This window comes from Diceros bicornis (genome assembly GCF_020826845.1).
Source record: "Diceros bicornis minor isolate mBicDic1 chromosome 7 unlocalized genomic scaffold, mDicBic1.mat.cur SUPER_7_unloc_2, whole genome shotgun sequence".
NCBI classification, from domain to species: Eukaryota; Metazoa; Chordata; class Mammalia; order Perissodactyla; family Rhinocerotidae; genus Diceros; species Diceros bicornis.
The window spans coordinates 1,141,949-1,163,126 of NW_026690921.1; the positions used below are offsets into that span (position 1 = coordinate 1,141,949).

At 51.2% G+C, this 21,178-nt stretch overlaps 1 long non-coding RNA gene across 1 annotated transcript; it reads right to left on the reverse strand.

The window, feature by feature from the left end:
* Nucleotides 1-1,535: 1,535 nt before the first annotated feature.
* Nucleotides 1,536-20,258, reverse strand: LOC131402313 (uncharacterized). The gene is made up of 3 exons (XR_009218517.1): nucleotides 20,105-20,258; nucleotides 4,061-4,210; nucleotides 1,536-1,817 (listed from the first exon to the last, which is right to left on the reverse strand). It is a non-coding gene; the product is annotated as an uncharacterized LOC131402313 (long non-coding RNA).
* Nucleotides 20,259-21,178: the final 920 nt, after the last annotated feature.

Consider the following 21,178-nt stretch of genomic DNA (forward strand, 5'->3'; position numbering starts at 1 on the left):
AAAGAAAGAAAGAAAGGAAGAAAGGAAGAAAGGAAAGAAAGAAAGGAAGAAAGAAAGGAAGAAAGGAAGAAAGAAAGAAAGAAAGAAAGAAAGAAAGAAAGAAAGAAAGAAAGAAAGAAAGAAAGAAAGAAAGAAAGAAAGAAAAAGAAAGAAAGAAAGGAAGAAAGAAAGGAAGAAAGAAAGGAAAGAAAGGAAGGAAGGAAGGAAGGAAGGAAGGAAGGAAGGAAGGAAGGAAGAATGAATATGGACAGCCGGCAGCTCTAAGGTGTCCTGAAAATGGAACCCTTCCCATGTCTGCAATATCCATCCATGTCCTCTTTCCCCTCCATCTCTCTGTTCTTGGTGGCCAAATTCTCTTGGCAATGACAACAAAAAAATGAAAGTAGGGAATAGCCCATTTCCAGTCTCAGAATTCTATGAAATTTTACTGCCTATCCCCAATCTCCCAGGACTGAGACCCTTTTTATTTTTTTAAGATTAGATTACATTTTAATCTGCTTTAATCAAAGTTTTCTCTCATCCTTGTTATGTATATACATATTCTAATACATAATATTGAAAACATTATTTTTGGCCCTACAATTTCCAGATGGATACATGCCTTTGTAATTATGTTTATAACTCCATTAACTATAGCAATTGGCTAAGTGATGAGTAGTAATGTACTAATACAGGAAAATGGCCCATTTTTATTCAACATAAAGTTTCATATTTTCATCAAGACAAATACCTGAATACTTAATTGTTCAGCAAAAACTCTTACTGTGTACATGTAAGCAATTATAAATCTATTGTAGTTGGTTTACCTTGTTGATTATTCTTTGTTTCTGAATTGTGCATTCAGCATTTCCATGAACACTTTAGAGTCCTGCATCTTTATCTTACCATTTTAAATACTAGGTCATCGACAAAAGTCCACATGACTTGTTCAGTTGTGTGCTAGTGGGTCCTTTGTAGGGTGTCTTCCTGGGTACATCTTCCAATGTGAACTCCAGCTGATGGCCTTGTGACACTGATGTAAATACTGGTGTCTCCACAGACCATGGGGCCAATGATGTGGTCCTTTACAGAGTCATATATAAACTAATACTTTTCATTCAATTAGTGTAAGGAATTCTATGGAAAGTAGATTGGGGACAATTAATAAAAGAAGATTGATTATGAACATGCTGTTAGGGAGAAATATTGAACCTCTGGCTATAAAGGTTTACATTTTATGCAATTAATCAGCCACCCTAACAAACCCCGTTCATAGGCAGGGCTATATACACATATATATTAGATTAAGATTACATCATCTATTAGTTTGAATGTGATTTTTTAAAGTACGCCTTGTTTCTCTTGCACTTTCGTACTGGGAGAAATATGGAATAGATAGAAACCGACTGGATTACTCTGGTCTGAATTCAGATTGAATTCAGGGCTTGAATTCACCAGGGCTTGAATCGTTCAACAAATGAGCCACTAATAGTGGCTACACCACTGGGATTTCCTGATGCAACATCGCGGTCATACACTCTATTGAGGATATGGACTCTAGAATAGGATTGTTCTGTTATCCCGAGGGTAACTTGTTCTGTTGATCAACATTTTGGATCAATAAGTGATAAAATATTTTGATTAGCTGGTCTAGATTTTAATGACTCAGAGGTTATTTTCTTCTCTGAGGTCACCCCAACCAAAATTGTTAGTCCATTTAAGTTTTGTTATCCCTTGATTTGGCTTACCTTTGTTTTTTTTTTTAATGAATTGAAGCTCCATAGGGTCTTCTCGTCTTATTTTCTCATTCCCGCCTCTTCAGGGAAAGGTCAATATCACTGATTAAAGGTAAGAGAGAGTAAAACCCTCGAGTGGCCGTTCATACAAGCCCTCATTTAGACAACAAATGATGATGCTGCCTTTGCAGGGTCCAGTCATTGCAGCCTTTACACCGTGTCACTGGGTAAGCAGTGCCTGTAACACCAGAAATGCCAGAGGAGATGCTTTTGGTAAAGAGGTGGGGGCTGTGTTTGCCGAATTTCTCTTACTTTTTGAAATCTTTCCTTGAATGCCTACCTGTGTTGGGTTAATGATTAATGTAATAAATGATTATTGGGTTGAATTTATTTTATTGTCAACTTTCGGTGATTATCTGTTCTGATATAAGATTATGCAAGGAGAAATAATTCTTGTTCCTCATAGTAACAGTACTACTTCTATGAATTAATAGATTAATGCAGCATTAGATTAGGAGTTAGTTTCTGTGATTGAAATTAAGATAAGTATATTGTTGAACCTGAAGGCTTTCTTAATTTGTAGCTGAATTTAGGCCAACTAGGGTATTGTTTGTACTCCCTCTCTAAGGAAGGTTGTAGCCTGTATCTAAAAGGCTGTACCTCTTTAGGGTTGGGTCGGGTGAGCAGGAGGCTGAACAAGTGTGGACCTGGCTCTGTCCCAGAGGGATGAGCAAGAGACACAGGGCACCTGTTGCCACACACAGCCGCAGCAGACATCACCAATCAGTCACGACGTGCTGGGCTGCAGAGCCCCCAGTCCTCGACAATGTGCTCTCCAAAGCCACTCCCGGGCAGAGCAGGGGACTGTGATGAACCCATTTGCCAACCCAGCTCCCCTAAGACATGCTCCAGGCCTCCTCTCCCCACTTACTCCGCCAGCTCCTCACTGTCCTCGGGACTTAGGCCTTCAAGGCCCGCCAGCAGGCTGCTCCAGCTCTTCTCCCTCCTTCCCATCACCTCCCCTCTCTGCTCCCACTCTAGTTCCAGGGCAAGTTACCTGTGGCTCCTGAGTGCTGCTCCTTGGCTTGGAAGGCCCTTCCTTCACCCCATCCACCCTGTGCACTCCTACTTACCCTTCAAGACTCGACTCCAGTGATGCCTCCTCGGAAAGCCCTCCCTGACGCTCCATCTCCCCAGGCCTGCTCTGAGCCACCACTCTGCCTTCTGCCCATGTCCATCACTGCCTGGAACCTTGCTGGGCTCCCTTGTCTGTTCTCCACATCCAGCCCAGCCCATCAGGAGGGGAGGAAATGCTTAGGCTCAGGGCAATGGAGCAGATTCCTAGACTGTGGTGACACTGCCCACCCCAGGAGAGGTCATTCTTTGGTCACTTCCAGCTTAGGCCCAATGCAGCTCAGGGGGAGCCAGGACACAGGGATGATGGCCCTGCGCTCAGCGGTCACAGGGTTAGCGTAGGGAAAGGGCACAGGGGGCCGGACACAGGGAGGATGGCCCTGCACTCAGCAGGTCACAGGGTCGGCCTAGGGAAAGGGCACAGGGGGCCACACACAGGGGTTCAGGACAAAACTTCAAGTCGACGATACCCTTGCTAAGGGCAGCAGGGGCCAAAGGCAGCTGCACAGCCTTTGAGCTTTTCATCTGCTCAGAGTGTTCCAGGGCTGGATAGAAGGAACTCAGGAGGCCCATCTGAGGTGGAGGTCACCTCGGGGGCATGTAAGCAGAAGCTGAGGGTCCCACAGCAAGTGGAATCTGAAGAGGTGACCTCAAATGTCGTGCAGCTCTAACGTCTCCAAGTTGGAAGTCAGTCCCCTCAGTCACAGCCTCTAGCTGCCCCCTCACAGGGCTGTGCCTCTCAAACACAGCTCCCAAGGCAAGTGGAGGCTGAGGGTGAAGGAAAACTCCTACCCGTGAGAACCGCTGTGATCACAGCCTCCTGCAAGGGGCCAAGGATGATGAGCAAGGGACAGAGGGACTGACCCACACGACTTCCCCTCAGATGCTGAACATGCTTGTGATTCATGGGGCCAATCAGTATCGGTCCTCATCCTCCACTCCTCTCTCCCCAAAAGGACATGTCAGTGTTTACTATGACATCCACAGACACATCAAGGGCATCTGGGAAGAATCATGTGTACATCTGGAGAGAAGGGCACTGTGAAAACCAGTAATATCTGCATCCATGTGTGCAGATACCGACATCTACATACAGCTGTCACATTCCTCCAGCAGCCCCGGAATACTCCGCAATCACGCTGGCAGATTTTGGCACATGGGAGCCAAACCAACTGGTGGTGTCCCCGAATGCCACCACTGCTGGGGCCTACCTTGATGTTGGGGGGAGGCAGGGTGCCATGCCCCATCTCACAAAAGTCTGGCTGGTGTCCAGGAGGGTCTCACAGCCTTCGACCATCATGCCCTCCATGGCTATGTTTTCCTGGATGCTCTCTGTCTCATTTACTTCATTGTGCATTATCCTGTGGGGACAGAAAATAAGTCAGAGACAGGCTGCCCCCGTCTCTCAGGGAGAAGGGAATGCTGGGCCTCTGGCCAGACCTAGGAAGAAGGCCTGGCACCCAGGATTCTCAGGTGGAGCCTGTGGTCACAAAGGGGGAGAGAGAATGCATATTGAATGACCACCGTGCTGGGCACTCTATGGGCATAAGCTCACATCATCCTTCTGACAGGCCAAAGAGAAAGGTGTTCTTATTTCAGAGTGAAGGAAATGGAGATTAATAGCTAGAAAACAGGTCTGATTTAAAAGTCTAAACCTCGTGGAACAGAGATGGAAAAACTAGGAGGAGGACCGGAGTAGAGGAAAGAACCTTTCTTCACTATTCTGCCCCCCACACCACTACTGGCCTTATCTCCATCCATAGAACTCCACCCACCCATCCTGCCTCAGGGCCTTTGCACTTACTGTCTCCATCCCTCCCCCAATGCACTTTATACAGTTGCTTCCTTAATGTTCAGGCCCTGGAATGGCTTAGTTTTGGAACACCTGGCAATCCCACTGGCTCACAGAAAGACTGACTCCAGTAGGCTCCAGCACGTCTTGGGGGGAGCAAGACACACCTTGCCCCTCAATCTGAGAATAATGACAACACTCTTATTTGTCATCTTCTGACTGCCGCAACACCCCTCCTCCAGAAGGTGGCGCCATTTAACTGCTTTTTAAAACTAGCATTGCTGGGAAAAGAGGTGTTTGAGTTGCCAACTTTGCTAAGAGCCTTGATGGGTTTTCAGGAGTCTTAGGAAGTTAGTAATTTTGGCGGGAGGAGCGTCTGGAAAAAGTACTCCACCTACTCCAAGAAAAGTACAAAACCCCTTATTTGTCTACTGATGCCTCAAATTCTACAACCACGACCAGATCACCAAGAGGGCTGGTTAATATGCGTGGCTTAACGAAGTTCTCTAGTAGACACTGTCCAACTTAACTCTCCCAGCAGTGAGAGATGACACTGGTCGAGCTGGATCGGTGATTAACGAACTCAGCGTGATGAGCAAATGACTGGGCCCTTCTGACCCTCAGTTTGCTCATCTGTAGAAGGTCGGATGAGGATGGAAGAGAATGCATTTCACGTGCTGACCTCAGGCCCAGCATATGGCAGGTGCTTGAGTAAAGGGCAGTGATCACTGTTTCTAGTATCACTGGTTGCAAAGGTGTTATTATAAAACTACTGTTATCGTTGTTTTCTGGTTATCAGACTGAAGCATGGAGATGGGGTCTCTTTCTTAGGAGCCTCAGTCCCTCCATCCCAGCAACTCTCTTCTCAGCAGCCCAGGCCCTAGCCCTCTTCTGGAAGGGACAGGGTACAGGGAGGCACCTTTCAAGGATATGCTAGTTCCCTGGATATGGACTCATTTTTGCAGGTTAGCAAAGGTAAGCAGAACCATTTCTTTTGACGAGGGTGGGGATTTTGCTGAGGAGGGCTGTATTTGCTACAAACAAGGGGGCGATCCCACAGTAGCAACACTAGTTTCACTGTTAGACAAGTGCCAGATGCAGCTGCTCAGGACTGCTGCCAGCCCCTGCTGGGGTTTGTGTTGAGAGCCACACTGTCACCGCAGCTGGGGAGGAGTGCCCAGGGCCGCAGTCTGCCGGGGGAGCTGGAATTGACGACCTGGGTTACAGTGAGCCCAAGAGATGAGGTTCAGGAGAAAAAGCGGGACAAAGGCCAGAGGTAGGAGAGAGTCAGCCCCAGGGGAGGAGTGTTTCTGAGCAGAGCCAGGGAGGATTTGTTATCTGCTGGCTTCCTGCCCGGCTGGGAGCTTTCCTCAGTCCCCCAAGGGAGGGAGAGAGGAGGATGAAAGGGCTGCTGTCAGGGCGACAGGAAAACCCTCATCTGTGTCACTAGGGCTGTGTTCAGGCCAGGTGCAGGTGATCAGGTGGGACAAAAGACGAGTAGGCTTCGGGAAAGGGGATCAGGGTCTTGGGACAAACGTCTTGGCACCCATGTAGCTTCCTCACCACTGCCCACACCGGGATAGGGCATCCCGCAGGGACAAGGAGCCTCGTTGGAGCCCCAAGTCTTCTCCTTGGGGAAGTGTACAGGATTTGGCTCCTTGGGGCAGGAGAGGACTGGGGTCCCCACCCCACAATGCTTTTTGTTAGTCTGCAATCACACTCTGATTACATCTGCTCCCTGAATGAACCTCCACTCTGGGGCAAGTGCCCTGTCCTGCTCCAGCCTGGTCCTCCCTCTGCCCAGCTGGGAGACGTGGCCTTACTGGCTGCCTTTTGCTGGACTCAGGAAGCCATTTAGGGCACTGAGTGGTTGGCAGGTCTGGGGACTAGACCCTACACGCTGCAGACCGACCCTCCTTTGCAGCTTCTGGCAGCCCATCACTGACTACAAGGTTGCTCATCATCTCTTGGCTTGCACAAAGTGGAGACCCCAGGGCTCAGCTCTTGGTACACATCTCGATCCTGCCTAAACTCACTCCTCTGGTGATCTCACCAGTCTTATGACTTTAAATACCATCTCCGAGCTGATGGCTCCCGAATGGCTCGCTCCCTTACACTCCAGACTCAAACGCCCTCCTCCCTTCTTGTCCCCTCCACCACTGTTGTCCATCTCAAGTTCAACATGCCCCCAGTCAAGCTCCAGTGAAGCAAGAAAGACTTCCCCTCCACACCTACCCATCCTGCCAGTTTTTCCATCTCGGTTAGCAGTAACTCCAACCTTCTGCATGCTCAGCCAAAAACTCTGGAATCACCCTTGAGTCCCATCTTCTCTCACCTCACATCTAATGCATCAGAAACTCCTGTTAGTTCCATCTTCAAAACACACCCAGAATCTGAACCTCCTCCTCACCTCCAGTGCCACCACCTGGTGCAGGCCACCGTCAACTGCTGCCTGGGCTGTTGTAGTGGCCTCTTCCCTGGTCCCTCTATTTCTGCCCTGGCAGAGGAAGGTTCCCTCTGGGCTTTGGGAACAGAAAGAGGGGCAGCAGAGGGGCCTTGACCAGAGGGCTGGGGCCTCTGACACTGGACAAGTCATTGGCTTGTCCACCCATGACACTGCCTGCTGTTGAATGCAGCCTTGGGTACATGAAGGCCCATCACCCAGGCTCCCCTCTGGGGCTCCTATACCACACGTTGTGACACACTGACACTGGAGAACAGGGGAAGTTGGCAGAGTGCCTGCGAGTCACTGGGCGGATCCCCGTCCTGGCAGATGGGCCCACGTGAGTGCTCAGGGCCCTTCCTCGAAACCCATCTGTGCCAGGGACAGCACACCACCCACACCATCCCACCAACTTTCCCCTGGGCTTGAGCTGTGAACTCCTCAGATTGCTCCAGGGGCCCTGCTTCCAGGTGGGGCAGGCTGGGGGTCCCCCAACCACCACCCCTTGGGATCCTAACCTGAACAAGAGATTTTACCATCTGGGGCTCAGCAAACTCCCACTGGGGAGCATCCTCAGTCCTGGCTTGTCCATTGGTGGGGGCACCTGGGAGCCGGGCTCACCCAGACAGCCCCCCCAATTTAGCCCTGGCGTCGTCCAGGCTGTTGGCTCGATGTGCTGATGAAAAGTGGGCCAGGAGCTCGTGCAGTGTCAGAATGTGTTGGGAATCTGCAGCAGGGAGAGGCAGGGGTCAGGGACAGAGGCAAGGATGGGGAAGGACAGAGGGACAGGGAGACAGAGGCAAGGAGAGAGACAGTGATGAAGCAAGTCAGAGACAGAGCAGCAACGTAGCGAGGGAGAGAGAGACAAAGGAGACAGAGAATGGTTCTCTCAGCTCCCAGCACTCCCACCAGCAGGGCTGAGGATAGACACCCACAGCACTTTTGATCTCAGACTCTAACGTGGAGCCTCTTCCAGGGTCTTGTCTGGGCCAAGAGCCCAAAGCTTGAGGCTCTAAGCTAGCAGGAGGAAGGGCCTGGAAGTGGGCTCAGGACCAGGAGCTCCCCCTCACCTTCCCACACTGCCTGCTCTGTGGAGCTGGACAGGCCTGCCATCCGCTGGGTCAGGGTCTGGCTCTAACCCCATTCTCCAGGCAGCCCAGAGCTGGGGCCTGTTAGGGCCTGGGCTGTCCCGGCCATGGCCCCCTGGTGCCCCCAGGTGTGGCTTCCTCCCAGCTAGGGCCCTCACTGCCCTGGTCCCCAGTAGGCTCCCCAGGCATGCGCCCTCAAGGACAGGGCTAGGTGCCAGCTGGAACATGGGGTCAGTGAGGAAGGCCTCCAGCACCCTCTCCTTGCAGTCAGTTTGGCCTCATAGTGCTTCAGCAGCTTGTCAAAGTCACGTCGCTGTTCTGCTTGCAGTGGGCCAGGATCTGCAGGCTGTACTGGTGGCTGGAGACCAACTCCTGATAGAAATTGACCATCAGCAGCAGGATGGCCAACGGACCTGCTCGGGAGATGCCCCACAAGCCCTCGGTCACCCAGCCCCACCCACGGAGGTCAGGTCCAGGTTCAGAGCTCCCACCCAGAGACACCCTTGCCTTTGTGGATGACTCTGGCACCACTGCCCTATCCAGGGCCAGATAGGTGGCCCCAGGCATCGGGACTGCATCAGAGTCACAGATCTTTATAGAGATGTGGCCGTGTCTAGTCCAACACCTGTGTATTGGAAGGTCAGAGAGGGCTGTTGTGGGTGCTGTGGTGTGCCTCGCCGCCTGAGGGTCTGAAGGGCCACTCAGCTCCGGAGCTTTGGGGGTTCGGCTGAGGCCTCTGTGGTAACTGAATTGCAGCTCCACATCCCCCTTGGCCCTGGCTCTCCCAAGAGGCCTCCCTCCCAGAGTGCCCCACCAGTGACAGAAGTGACCCATCCGTGGTCATAAGGTGAGTCAATAGCTGGCCTGGAACCAGGTCTCCTGAGTCCCCCATTCCAGGGCTTCCCCCATATGACATGTCCTCCCGAGTCACGTCCCATCAGCTGTCTGTCCCTTTATCCATGTGTCCCTGTCCTTCCATGCCTCCCCTGGTTCAGCAACTTGGGTCTGCTGCTGGCCCGCTCTGTCCCAATCTCCTGGATACACAACACCCTGCCTTCCAGCCCCTGAAACACCAGCCAATCTCCCCAAACCTGTCCTTCAGTATTTGATTGGCAGGGATGGACCCACTGAAACCTCTGCTTACAAACTCCATTAAAAAAGAAAAATGTGCTTTCTTTGCGATGAACTCTAAGTGGGAGCTTATGCAGGGCATTCCACTACCCAAGGGACAGCACCTTCAACCACGCAACTACAGGAAGTGCAGACCTCGTCCTTCTAGGGCCTCTTCTCATTGTGACCTTGGAGAAAAGCGGGGCTCTCTGACTTAGGGAAGTGAACAACAAAATGTCACACTCAGTATGGGAGAGGCGCAATGCAGGGGTCCTGCTGTGGAGCCCTTGGGGCCGTCATGGCGGTACAGCCAGCTCGGAGAGCAGTGACGCAGGGTGGACGGAGTGGGAGCCTTGACTGTGCTTCTACCTTTTATTTCAGTCATTCTACTTTTGGAAACCTGTCCCAAGGAGATGCTCTCCCATATGAACATTTCAGATGCAGAGATGAGTGTTTGTAGTAGCAACAAGTTGCAACAACTTTAAGAGCCAATGATGGGAGATGGCTGCATGGATGAGGGCATGCTCACAGGTACTGGAGCATCATACAGCCATCAAAAAGCATACTTTCAGCATGAGAAAACATTTGTGCTATAATGTTAAGTAAAAAAAAACACATCAAGATTCAAATTCAATATTCATGTGTGACATTATTATTATTATTGTTTTTTTGTGAGGAAGATCAGCCCTGAGCTATCATCTGCCAATCCTCCTCTTTTTTTTTCTTTTTTTGCTGAGGAAGACTGGCCCTGGGGTAACATCCATGCCCATCTTCCTCCACTTTATATGGGATGCCGCCACAGCATGGCTTGACAAGCGGTGAGTCGGTGCGCACCCGTGATCCGAACCAGCGAACCCCAGGCCACCGCAGCAGAGTGCATGCACTTAACCACTTGCACCACCGGGCCGGCCCCTGTGACATTATGTAAATAAAATGGGGGTAAAAACCCCAAGACCTGTGCACAGAAAAAATTTTGAAGAAAACACACCAAAGTCTTTACAGTGGTTTTCTTTGGGAAGCAGAACTATGGCTGTTATAGCTTTTAACATTTTCTGCTTTCCTAGATTGTCAAATTTTCTCAAATGGGTTCATATATATAATTTTTAAAAGGGGAAAAGTAGATAAGAAACTAAAAATACCTCGCTTCGTCCTAGAAAAACAGCTTGCCAACTTGTCTTTCCTCTTCTGCTCCCTCTGAGGGATTCTGTGTGTTTTTAAGGGGCCGCTGTTACACCCCGGGAGGATGGAAGTGCCGCCAGCCTGGAGGAGTGGACCCTGGAGAGGGACTTCTCAGGTGGATTTGGGTGCAGGTGGGGCTGGGGACCTCTGCCAGGGCTTCCTGCTCACCCAGGCCCCAGTGGGCCAGCTGGAGATGCAGGCCTTCAGGCCTTGGTAGAGACCTGGTGCAAACACACGATGGCCTCACTGACAGAGGAGGCACAGGGTAAGCTCCGGCCATGGAGTTCCTGCCCCTCCAAGGGTTCCCCGCCCCCAAGTCCAGCAGAGCTTAGGGGCCCAGGGAGAGGGCAGAGGTTGCCACCACCCGTGGGACTCTAGCAGCAAATGTCTTTCTCATGTGACACCTTATGTGAAAACCTCATCAGCGGGATACACTATGTAATTTGTGGGGTCCAGTGCAGAGCAAATAAGCAGGACCCCTTTTTAAAAAATGACAAAATTTCAAGATGGTGACAGCAGAGCACTAAACCAAACACAAGCTTTTCTAAACATGGTCACACACCCCAGAAGCTGGCAGAGGACAGGAGCTGCTCTCACTGCCAGCCTTCCTGGCACCCTCAGTGCCCACCTGCTGGGGTGACCCTGAGGGATCTTAGAGGAACTCAGGGCTCTGGAGAATTCAGAGGAAATGCCACTGATGATGTGAAAAGAGCTAGGGCTTGAGACCCACACAGAGCAGGCTCAAATCTGCCCTATGCTGCTTCTTCTTCTGCAGCTGCTTCTCAGCTGTGTGACCTCTAGCAAGATGCCTAACATGTCTGAACCTCAGAAAACCTCTTTTCTGTAAAATATGAAGGTGAAATGAGGTCACTCCTGCAAGTAATGGGACAATTTGAGGGCCTGTCTTGACATGAGTGCAGCCATGTTTGGCCGTTCCATTGACCTACAGCCACCAGCACACAAAGAAATATAAAGCTGCTTTCTGTGTGGTGGGAACTGGCCTTTCTCCCACGGAGATAGTTGCAATTTGTAACATCTCAAGGTCCTTTGGGCATTGTAGCCTGGGACAGACTGGCCATCTGTGCTGGGCTGGGACCATAACCAGGGAAAACAATGCACATGCACAACTGCCAGGCTGGGACAATAACCAGGAGGCTCAGTGCACATATGCCACTGATAACCATTTGTGCATGGGAACACTGAATGCTTGCTCTGTAAACTCTGTAACTGTTTACTCTGAAAACTACTGACGCTATATAAACCGCTGGAGACTGAGGCCTGGTGAGAGTCTCACCTGTGAAGGGGACACCTGGCCCAGGACTTTTGATGATTGGATTCCCGCCCAGCCATGTCAATTGAAGGCACTCTCCCAGCAGTGGGGAGTGGATGTTGTGAGTAACCAATCTGATGTGTACTCTTTTCAGTCAACCTGGTGTCTGAATTTCTGATTGATTTGTGTCATTTCCCTTCAGTCGATGTCGATGTTTCCCTTTCCAATTGAGCTAGTGTTTTTCCCTCTTATTATTTGACCTATTCGGATCTGTTTGCGGACTATCACCTTTACTCTCTTCTGTATAATAAAATATACCTTCAGTCCATTTGTTTGGAGTGGCAAGTTTCTTTTACATCTCCAATCGAATCCCCTGAACCTCTCAAAACAGGGCCTGGTGCAGAGAAGGTGCTCAGTAAATGCTAGCTCTCCACCACTCCCTTTTGGGGGGAAACTTAGAAAAGCAAAAACACCTGGATTCTCCCAAGCACCTGCTCTGTCACCACCTAAAGAGACCTGGGGAACATGCCTTCTCATTGTCAGTTTAGCACCAGGCTGGGTAAGGGGCCCCTGAGCAACCCTGGCAGCCACATTTGCCATGGCTCCCCTCCCAGCACCCTCTTCCCCGCCCGTACTCCCCAGCCAGCCAGCTCCAGAACACAGCCCGAGTCTCCTCTCCCAGGATGAGCTGTAAGGATGCCAGAGAGACTTCTTCTACTTCCTGCAGCCCCCTCCCCTCCCAACTGTTCCTCCTCTGCCCCTGCTCATCACTCCCAGCTCCTACCTCCCTGGGGACCTGGGAACCTCCCCAATGTGTCTGGGGTTTCAGCTGAATGACAGAGGGGAAGCCAAAGGGACCCTGTCATGCACTCCATTTGTGGACAGGAAAACAAGCCCAGAGAGAAAGAGTGAACCCCTCCAGGAGTCAGGGTAGCCCCAGCCTAGGAGCCTGTCCCCATCTCCCTGCAGTGGTCTCTGTCTTTCTCTGCCACATCAGATGCCCCTTACTGGTCCCATTCTCCATGTGTGCTCTCTGTTCCATCTCTCTGTGATGACCCAGCACTTTGGCTGTTGGAGGCCCCTAGTGTTGTCCTCCAAGGGGAGCTGTCACAGGGGACTGTGCCTTCTCACAGCAGTTTGTGCCCTGAGGGCAAACCCCCACCTGGGGTCTCACTCGCGCAGTACAACAAGAGCAGGGGGTGGAAAGTGCTGAGTGGGCGCAGAGACACCTCTGAGCTAAGTGGCACACATCCAAAGATAGTAGCTCAGGAAATCACAAATGTGCCACAGAGCCAGCTCTGCTCCCTTTTCAGGGCATGTGGCTTTGTCCCCTCAAGGCCACTTGCTGAACCGCAGGATGCATGGGCTCTGACAATTGAGCGAATGGAGCACTTTAAAAGCAAAATGGGACAGTTACCCTCTGTCCACTTCCGGGTTGCTAAAACTACCCCGGCCTGTGCTTGAAGAGCGGCTGAAAATATCTAATGGAGAAATATTCAGGGCCGATGCAGGCTTTTCTATTTTTTCGATTCTCTGAGAACCTTGGCACATGAAATAATGGCTGTTCTTGGATCTGACCTCTAAAGAGCTAAGAGACTTACACACACAGGCTTGTGCAGAGCTCAGAGACACGTGGATGCCCAGTCAGCACCCTCACTGCCCTGATGTCATCACCCCCATGCCAGTCTGCTCTCTTTGCCAGTTCTGGGATTTGGACGTGGTATCCTTTTCTCTTTAGGATGGTGGTGTGTGTGTGTGTGGGTGAGTGTGTGGGTAAAAGTAGTCTGTATGTAAAACTGATGGCGCTCTTCTCAGAGACATCTACAGGACATCTACTCCACAGGGACCAGAGCAAAAACCAGACGCAGTCAGGTCAGGCGCTCTGCTCCCTGCACAGGCAACACCAGTAGTCTGGGAGTCGGATTTAAAGATCGGGCCAGGTGGGCAAAGCTCTGGAGAGCTGTGAGCCTGGGGACCCTGCAGAAGCCTTGGGCCACAGCCCATCCCTGCTATGAACCAGTGTCAGGATGGAGGCAAGAGCCCCAGCCCTGCTGGGCTCGCAGAGGCTGCCTTTCTCTTACCCTGCAGGTCCCTTCTGGGGATGCATTTGCTTTGGATCCGGGTTGGCTTGGCTGACGTCCAAGGCTAGCTCAGTTGACCCTTGTCAACGATGGCGATGGAGAGTTGGGACTCGGGCTTACACCCCAACTCGCCTGCTAGAGTCCAGCTCTGGCTACCCAACCTGGCTCAATGCCTGGCATCTCAGCTGAGCCCTGCCCACTTGCCATCCAACAGTCTGGCCTTCTTGGCCCATCAGAGGCAAATCCTCATTTGCCACACCCATTAGCAGCACTGCTCATTGGCTCCTGCCACACCCCAGTCCCCTGTCTGGAGACAGTGTCTTTAATCCAGAATGCATTTAGTCAGTGCAGTCATTGATGGGGGAATTAGTCCAGGGTTTTCTCTTGTTTATTAGCAGTCAAGGTTTTGCTAAACATCTCTGTACTTCTTGCTTTTCCAACAGCTGCCACACAACTCAGTTCTCTCTCCTTCATTCTCCATCCCCTCTGGCCTCTTACAAGCCTAAGAGATGCCCATCTCTGTCTCCCTTTGCGCCAATCCTGTCAGCATGTCCTGATGGAGTCTCTGTGGTGGGCACCATGCTGGGCATGGGTGAGACACAGCCGGAGGTGGATGTCAGATCCCTTCCCTGGAGGAGCTTCCAGCCTAAGAAGGGTGTCAGATACCCACAGAGGTAACTTATACTCCAACAAGGTGAGGCCAGAACAGAGGTGTGCCCCTACTGCAGTGGGAGGGTCTCACCATGGAAGCCACAAGCGCTACCCAGAGGTTTTGCAGGACAAAAAAGGAGCCCAACTGGGCTGGCCCCGTGGTGTAGAAGTTAAGTGCACACACTCCGCTGCTGGCGGCCCAGGTTTGGATCCCGGGTCTGCACCGACGCACCGCTTGTCGGGCCATGCTGTGGCGGCGTCCCATATAAAGTGGAGGAAGATGGGCACAGATGTTAGCCCAGGGCCAGTGTTCCTCAGCAAAAAGAGGAGGATTGGCATGGATGTTAGCTCAGGGCTGATCTTCCTCACACACAAAAAAAAAAAGGTGCCCAATAGGTGTGCTATAGGATGGAAGGAATTGGAGCAGAGGGGATGGTGTGAACAAAGATGCAGAGTATGACAGGGTGTTGAGTGCAGGGCAGCAGGGGTGTGGATGGCAGGAGGAACATGGGAAACAGGACTCAAGGCATAGAGTGGGCCCTGCAGAGGGGCTGCCTCAGAAGGGGTCAAGGCGGCCCTCTCTATGTCAAAGTTGGTTTGCAACCCTGATTCCACGGCTACAGTTTTACCTTAAACCATGAATTAAGATCGCTGCAGTTTATTGCAGAGTCAGCCTTCCAGGATTCTGAGTGCTCCCAAGCCAGGAAAATACCACAACCGTCTCTAAACTCCTACCCTGCCCTTTAGGGCTGCCTAAGCCATCCCAACTTACTTCCAATCATAAATGGGAGAAAAATAGCTATTAAAACAATGAAATGGTGGCAAACTGAGGATTCTAGAGAAGCAGAGGATTCTTCCTAGAGGAGGATGGTCCCGTTGCTTTAGATGGTCCTTGGAGCTTTTTGATTACCAAAGATGGGGCCCAAGAGGGCTGTTTAGATGGAAGAGAAGAGACTGAGCAGAGCTGGATAGTTTCGATAATAAATTTTGTGCAGACTTTTGTTTGGGTGTGATCTCCTGTTACCTCTAGGGAGAGATGGCTGTGGGTGCGGGCTCTGGGGGTGGAGAGTATAGAAGGAGTAGAGACAGGGCCAGTGTCCTCGATGTGTGACCTGTGCACAGCCTGCTTAGAAGGGCCTAATGCCTGGTTTAAGGCTCTGCTGTTGCTGCCTTGAAATTCTTAAGAGCCCTGCATTTTCATTTTGCACTGGGCCCAGCAAAGTATTTAGCTGGTCCTCAAAAAAGGTGTAGACAAGGGTATATTGGTAAAGGATTAACGACCAGCTCTCTGAAAGAAAAACTCTGACTGGTAGCACTGGCCGATTTCCATGGTGTAAACATTCTTACCTTGGCCCATTTTAATCTACCAAAGGGTGAATAACAAGCTTGCAAGATTCTTGAAAATTTCACAACCAACTTGCAAGTTGATATGAGCCAGCTCTGGTACATCACTGGACGGGGGCGAGGGTTTTGACAGATAAAGGGATTATGAACACTCCCACCACCAACAAAATGGCAGTTGGAAGCATGTGGAGAGAGGTCAGTGTCAGGAGAGGAGGTCAGCAAGAAATCCCTGTAGCAGGAAAGGCTGAGTGACAGGAGGGCAAGGATGTCTTCTATTCACCTGTAAGCCATTTTCTGTTTCAGTACTGGAAACCCCCTCTACTGTATCTAAGCCTTTCAGAGAGTCTGGTCCATACTTGCCAGTGTCGGGGTCTTGGGGACTGAAGGAGGAGTCAGTCGGATGTCATTAGGGCTTTCGTGGATACTCTGGTTCTCCTCCTGGGACAGGGCAGGACTGTACTGCCCAGGACCCTGAAGTCGGGTGTGGTCATGTGACTCGCTTTGTCCAATGAAATGTGAGCAGAGCTGTCAGGCACCATTTGCCACATTGCTTCCCCTGCCATGGGACTAGTGAATTTCCTGATGGTGGAGCCCCGTCAGCCTGTGTCCCTGTCTCTGAGAATGTGGTGGAGCAGAACCCACAATGAACACAGTGTGAGAGAGAAAGCAATCTTTGTTGTTTTAAGACACTGAGACTTGGGGGTTGTTTGTAATTGCAGTAGAATCTAGCTCCACCTGACGGACACATGGAGTGACCACACGGGGGTAAGGAGCAGTCAAGACTGAGTGAAGACAGCCATTGTGAGAAGTGATACAAGAAGTCAGGAGAGCAGAATTGGAAGTCAGATGTGGCCAGGAAAATGGAAGACCCTAGAAAATCCTCAGGAATATGTGGGATGGTGCCTGAGGAATTTTTCTGGCTATCAGAGCAAATGTGGCCCAAGAGAGCTTGAAGCCATCCAGGTGACGCAGTGGTTCCCGAACATGCACCTTTTATCTGGCCCGTCTCCCCAGCAAGGAAGGAATAAGTTGTGGGTCAGCCACAGGCCAAGGATCTACACCAGGAGACCCAAGGTTAAGCCTGGATTCCAGCGCTGGAAGTGACCTTAGAGTGACTTTGCATAAGTCCCTTCCTCTTCTGTGGACCTCAGAGTTCTCAGATCCCTCCCAGCTCTGACGTTCTAAGACCCTCTGTCTTTGTCATGGGCGTCACTCCTCACTTATTTGGCTCGTCAGCGCCTCCTGCCTACCTGATGGCCTACTTCCTGGGAAATGGGCTCTGTTTCACCATCCTGGAGCCCCTCCAGAGCACACAGGTGCCCTCTGCCCGGCAGGATATGTCTGTGTGTGTGTGTGAGAGAGAGAGACAGAGAGACAAAGAGAGAAAAGGAGGGAAGGAGGGAGGGAGAGAGAGACTACAGCCAGAAAGCTTTACCAAGCTGATCTTTCAAAGTCTTCTTTAAAAAATTTATTTGCCCTGGAGAGTAATGCACTCAGTTGGAAACATTGCTCCAAATTCCCACCAAACAGGCCTCTGCTGCCACACTGACAAACACACACACAAGCACACACACACTTTCAGTCAAAACTGACCAGTTTTGTGCTCCCCAGCACCAGAGAGGGCCCTGACCTTTGCACCCACCCCTTCTTTGGCCTACCAACCCCCAAAATCTTTCAAGGCCATATGCGACATGAACCCATACCCTCTTTGGCCATAAAATGACTCATTATCTACCTGGATTCACTCCTCAAGCTCTAATATGTCACCAAGCACACTCTACCACAATCAGATCTTAAGGGTAGGAACTTCCATCTCTTTACTGTCTACCACAGAGCCTGATGTCCATTCATTCATCAAGCCCCTACAGAGTACCCACTATGTGAGAGGCAGAAGGGACAGAGTGATAAATGACTCTGCCTTCATGGAGGTCCCACCATGCCTGGTGGGGTACAGAAACCCAAGGAGCTGGCTTTGATGTGGCATGCTTACAGTGGGAAAGCCGTTGGAGCAGGAGGCATGGAGCACATTCTGGGATGAGAGTCCCCAGGAGGAGGCATTCGAGCTTGGTAGGATTCTACCAGGCAGAGAAGCCTAGGGATGGCAGAGGCACTCCAAACAGAAGCCCCAGCATGTGCAAAGGCCAAGAGGTGCTCAGCTCATGACCAGGGATCACTGGCTGGAGCCCCGAGTGTTGAGGGAAGAGGAGCCTGGGGAACAGGATTAGGCAGTGGTCAGCTGATCTTAGGCAGTTAGTGAACAAGTGAGTGAGTGAATAACACCCTTGATCATGATGCCACTAACTTGATACTGGTCCCTAGACCTATTCCCTGGTCCCTAGCAAGGACTCAGCTTGGTTTCAGGGATATGTGTAGGGCTAGGCTAGATCTCAGAATGAACCAGATGGTTTAGACACGGGACAAGCCCCCATCCCAGGAGCCATGTGGGAAGAGGCTACGAGTAGAGTGGGAAGACTGGCAAGTAGACACGCAGACCTGGGTTCTAGTCCTGCCTCTGCCACCTCCCAGCTGTGTGAGCTTGGGCAGGTGACTTGAGTTCTCTGAGCCTGCTTCCTCGTTCGATCCTATGAGGATGGTTGTGGGGACTGACTAAGGAAGCATGTCTGACAGAGCCTGGTGCAGGGTAGAAGAGGTGTGTGGAATCTGAAACTTTTGTTCAAACTCAAGTTCCAAGCTAATGTGACCATAGTTCAGAGCTTGGCAGCGGCACCATAAGATGGAATTGGCAATTTCAGATCTTTGAACATTCCAGGCAGAGCTGGCTTCAAGGGCGTGTGATGGGGTCCTATGCTCAGAAGGCCCCATGCTTGGGGCTTCAAGTTCTGTGGTTGCCACCTTGAAGTTCTTAACCATTTCTCTTTGAATTTGTGTTTCAGGAGTAACATCTGATGGAACAATTGAGCACGCCCCAGGGGAGTGGGACTCAGCCCTCATGTGTTCCTGCCTCCTGCTGCCTCCCTGGGATTGTTTCTCAGCTGCTCGCTCCCCACATGCTGGCACCCCAGAACCCATGACCTCCTCTACCCTCTGTCTGGGAGTAAATGGGTTGAGTCAGCCAGGAAGACTCACATCCCACCGTGAGTCACCCTCCACCCTCTGCAGGGGCCTCGGGGTAGGTGCAGAAAGGGTGGGTGCAGTGCACACCCAATGCTGTCTCAGAGCAGGGGGAGGAGACAATACCTGGGCACTAGGTGGGTGACTCAGCATGGGCCTCTTGCCCACCCCTCATCTAGGTACCAAGTGTATCATGGCACAGAGGTTAGAGGAGGTTGGAGGTTGATATTGGGGGGTCGCCTGTCTGCCATGGGTGGGTTGGTGGGATGTGAGAAGGGGAGGTCGACTTCCCTAGGGCCTTGCATTTTTCCCTTGCCTCAGGCCCTACAAATCATGCAGCTGAACCTGGTTAGAATCTATGTTTCCATTTTCCCGTCCTCAGCTCAGCGTCCACGGTCCTCGTGTGACATGGCCAAATGGCTCTGAGCATCTGGTGAGCATGGTGAGATGAGGGGGGAGAGGCAATCACATCATTCGGCGCTGGGGTAGACAGCTGGTGAGGGGCGTCTAAGGGACAGAGAGCCAGCGCCTCTCAAGCTTTAATGTAAATGGCAATCAACTGGGATGTTGTGAAAGTGCAGATTCTGATTCTGGAGGTCTGGGCAGGGCCTGAGATTCTGCATTTCTAACATGCTCTTGCTTCATGGACCACATTTTGAGTAGTGAAGTTTTGGAAGGCTTAACCTAGCAACAGTGTGGCCTCCAGACTGATGTCCAGTGAGCCCCTGTAGGAGCTCTTACAACAGTCAGAGGGAACGACTGCTTGGAACTGAGCCAGGAGCCCACACTATGATGACCTACCAGGACCCTGTGTCCTCGGACACTTCAGCTGATAATGTGGGAATGCTTAGTCAATGTGGTCATCAGCAGAGTAATTAAAAACTCGCCCATAAATAACCTCACTCAATCCTCACACTCTTGTCAGGCAAGTAGAGAAAGGCTGTTTTATAGATGAAGGAATGCAGGGACAGAGGATGGGGGGACGTACTCCAGGTTGCAACTGTCAAGTGGCAGAGGTAGGATCTGAACTCAGATCTGACTAAGGCCCTTCCCACTCTGCCAGCATCACTAACTTTAAGTTTGGAGGCTGGCCTAGCTGTGACTGGAAGCTGGCTCCCTGCCTGTCATGTGCCCCCCGATCCTGCAGGAGCCCGGAATGTGAGGTGTTGGGCCTGTGCCTTGGGCCCCCTGGCCAGCCTCATCTGCACCCCTAGCCAGCAGTCACCTCTGCCTTCAGCCGCTTGATATTGATCTCCCCATCCTCGATCTGCTGCTGTAGCTGCTTGGCCACTGTCTTCTCCGTCTCCACGATGTGCAGCAGGTGCAGGTACTTCTGCATCAGTGCTTCGTGCTCCCTGGCCAGGGTCTGGGAACTGTGGACAGACAGACGTGGTAAGACACTGCCTTCTTGTCCCCCAGGGATCCAACCAGAAGTGGGGCTCCCCCACTGACTGCAATTAGGAGAAGGTCCTGACTCCCAGACTTGGTGCACAGGGCCTTGACCTGGCTGCTGTGCTGTTACGGACTGCTCTGGCCCCTTCTCCAACTCCTGTCTCACACTCTGACCTCTGGTTCCTCTAACTGATCCTGTTCTCTCCCCTCCCCCTCCAATCCACCCCACCCCCACCCCGGGCCTTTCTACAGGCTTACTCTCTTGTTAGGTGTGATGCATCTGGTGACTTTAAGTTAAAGTCAATGCTCAAATGGAACAACAAAACCTGGATGACAGGACATCTGTTTATAACATGGTTCACTGAATACTTTGAGCCCACTGTTGAAACCTACCACTCAGAGAAAGAGCTTCCTTTCAAAATATGACTGCTCACTGGCAAGTGCTGTGGTTCCCATGTAGAGACTGATGCTGGTGTGTGCCTTTCTCCACACACACACACAGAAGTTAGGAAAAGTCTTATGACTCACATAATAGAGGTCTCCCAGGAGAGCAGGTCCAGAATCTCAAGCAGCTCTGAAATGGCTTGAGGGAGCAAGGAAAGGAGCCTGGCCTGGGTTTTTATTGTGGTTGGGGGTTTTAAAGAAAAATATTCAATGACACTTGTCAAAGATGGTAAGGCATATTTTATTCAGAACCACTGTGATACGTAGAGACCACCATGATGGGATTCACAGTGGGGGAGAAACGAGATTGGGCTCGCCTCTGAATGCAGCATGGGCGAGTGGGAATTCACGGCGAAGGCAGCATGGTGGGGGTCAGGGCATGGAAAATTACTAAGAGAAAAAACAAGTGTTGGGTTACTGGCTAACCTGACCTAACAGGATTCTTACGGAACACAGGCCAGAG